Consider the following 2,995-nt stretch of genomic DNA (forward strand, 5'->3'; position numbering starts at 1 on the left):
ATGTGGTATCTGGAGAGTGCCCACGTCCTAGCGCGTCCTTTCCCTGTCACCTCATATGGGGCCCAGAGGCAGGGAGCTTTCCTAGACCTGGTGTATAAGGTCCCTGATCCCATCATGAGGCTTCACCTCCTGACCTAAGTGCTCCCCTAAGGCCCCACCCCATCCTCCCTTCACATGGACATTAGGTTCCAAAACAGGGATGTAGAGGTCACACAGAGTGAGCTGATATCAGCACCTGAAGGATCCATGAGATATTCCCTACAGGTGGAAAGTCCTCCTCCACCTTTGTGCTCTCAGTTCTCATAATAGTTTAGTTTAATTTGTCATCACACCTTATCTTTAATTGTCACCTGCTGACACCTGTGATCACCAGTCCTCCCTCTTCTCCTCCAGCCCCACCCATGGGATATCCAGCAGGAACCATTGAATTCCCTCCTTTGATGGAGATGTCACACTGAATCCACACAAGTCCCTCCTGGAGAAGGACCTCGTCCCTACCACTGTCCCACAACACACACCATGAGCCAGTGTCCTTCCAAAATCCAAGCACTTATGACGTGATGACAGGCCTGCCCTGCTCTCAACAGACACGATGATGAAGGTGATAAAGGTTTGTACTCTCATGTCTGTGTGTGTTTGGGGTGCTCTTCAGACTACACATCCTCACAACATACTTCTTGGGGCCCCTTGCTTTCCCAGATTCACATTGATATTGATTCTTTCAGAGTGGTTAAAGACTGAAGTCACACCGGCACTCCGTCTTCTCTCCATTTGATTTTTGAGCCCTTTGTAGTGTCATGACCAACATGAATTTTATGTTGTTTCTAAAATCCTTGCATATGAGAAATGATGAATACCCACCCTTTGCAACAACGTCGATGGAACTGGATGGTATTATGCTCAGTGAAGTAAGTCAATCGGAGAAGGACAAACATATGGTCGCATTTATTCAGGGAATGGAAAAATCGAGAAAGGGAATAAAGGAGAAAGGAAGGAAAATGAGGGGGAAATGTCAGGGAAGGAGACAGAACATGAGAGAATCCTCACTCTGGGAAATGAACAAGGGGTAGTGGAAGGGGAGGTCGGTGGAGGGTTCGGGTGACTGGGTGACAGGCAGTGAGGGGGGCACTTGGCCGGATAAGCACTGGGTGTTATGGTATATGTTGGCAAATTGAAATCCAATAAACATACACAAAATAAAATAAAATCATTGCACAATGAGCTGGGTAGTTGTTTCATGTTCCATGTATATAGCTGGGACTCTTATAGAAGAGAAGTTGTGGTAAATGGAGATATGGGTAATAAACTGGTTTTTATGGACAGTAGTAAGAAATTTTAAGCAGATTTGTCCTTGAGCATATAAGAAGAGTTGTTGACTAAATCCAACCAACTTTCCAAAACAGAAACTGAATAAGGAATAAGCAAAACAAGAGGCACTGCCATTTTTGGGTGTTGGAATATTTCACTTTCTATGACAACAAAGTGTGTAAGTTAGAGATTGAATACGTAAGCACAGAATCCTGTACCCAGAGAGACTCCCTTGGGGAAACTGCTCCTTGGAGAGGAAGACCAGACCCTGACAGGAAACCTGCCCAGAGCCTCCATCTGCATCTGTTCCTGGGCCTTCAACACAGAAGTGGTGAGGACTGTGCACCCCCTGGTGGTACTGATCCCCTTCTACAGGGAGGTTTGTGTCTGGACTCACACTGAGGTCGACTCACTGTGTCCTTCGCACAGTAATACACGGCCGTGTCCTCGGCTCTCAGGCTGTTCATCTGCAGATACAGCGTGTTCTTGGCGTTGTCTCTGGAGATGGTGAATCGGCCCTTCACAGCGTCTGCGTAGTATGTGCTACTTCCATCATACCAAATAACTGCGACCCACTGCAGCCCCTTCCCTGGAGACTGACGGACCCAGCTCATGTCATAGCTACTAAAGGTGAATCCAGAGGCCACACAGGACAGTCTCAAGGTCCCCCCAGGCTTCACCAGGTCTCCCCCAGACTCCACCAGCTGCACCTCACCCTGGACACCTGCAAACACAAGACATCCTGGTCAGGAAACTGTCCAACATCCCCTGTTTCTGTCACTCACCTCCACTCACATACTCAGGGTTTCTGGTTCTTCATGAATTACCTTTTAAAATAGCGACAAGGAAAACCCAGCAGAGCACAGACTCCATGGTGGTTTGTCTGTGTTGTGTCCTGAGCACTGAATGGGGTCACCTGGGAACCCTGGGGCTGGAGTTCCTCTCCCAGCTGCAGGGTCGGGGCTGGGCTTCTTTAATAAGTGGAGGGAGGCCCCTATTTGCATGTCCCCTGACTATATAGTCACCTACCAACTTAGATTCAATTCTTAATAAGTTATATACAAAGATTGCTTCACAACCCCAGATCAGTTTGTTTTGGTTTCACAGTGAATTTATGATGTTCTAATCCATGCATTTATCTTTGCATTTCTGTTCCTCTTTAAAGGTCTTTCATTAGTATAGGCCATTTTTAAACAGTTTTTATTCTGCTTAATGAAGTTTAATCATAAATATTTATTTTTGGTACCAGTATAAAGGTGATTGTTTTCTAAATTTGATACAGAAAATTTGTTGTTAGGGTGTAGGTTTAACCTTATTGTCTATGCTGATTTTATATCCTGAATTTTCTTTGAGCTCATTAGTTACTTGTAATTGTTTTTTGAAATAATTTTCCTCATTGACTATGTATATGCAAACAAATTATTTAACTTCCTATTGACTTATTTTAATATCATTTATTTTATTATTGCCTAATTTCAAGGGTAATCTTAGATTTAGGTGCATAAATATTTTCCCTGTTATTTGTCAGATTCTTTACTCAATATTTTGTCTGATATATAGCAGATTTAGGATAGCAAATGAATTTCTTTTTGCATGTGGATCAGCTGCCTAATATATGGTGTGGTGCGGGACCTCACAAAGGGCAGGAAGTCTGTTCACAACTTCTGCCCAATTCTGATTGGAGATA

At 44.2% G+C, this 2,995-nt stretch overlaps 1 pseudogene across 1 annotated transcript; it reads right to left on the minus strand.

The window, feature by feature from the left end:
• Nucleotides 1-1,335: 1,335 nt before the first annotated feature.
• Nucleotides 1,336-2,280, minus strand: LOC144319978 (immunoglobulin heavy variable 3-23 pseudogene; annotated as a pseudogene). The gene is made up of 3 exons (XR_013385595.1): nucleotides 2,136-2,280; nucleotides 1,706-2,032; nucleotides 1,336-1,406 (listed from the first exon to the last, which is right to left on the minus strand). The product of XR_013385595.1 is annotated as an immunoglobulin heavy variable 3-23 pseudogene (transcript).
• Nucleotides 2,281-2,995: the final 715 nt, after the last annotated feature.

The sequence above is a fragment of the Canis aureus genome, chromosome 9, assembly GCF_053574225.1.
Source record: "Canis aureus isolate CA01 chromosome 9, VMU_Caureus_v.1.0, whole genome shotgun sequence".
Lineage (NCBI taxonomy): Eukaryota > Metazoa > Chordata > Mammalia > Carnivora > Canidae > Canis > Canis aureus.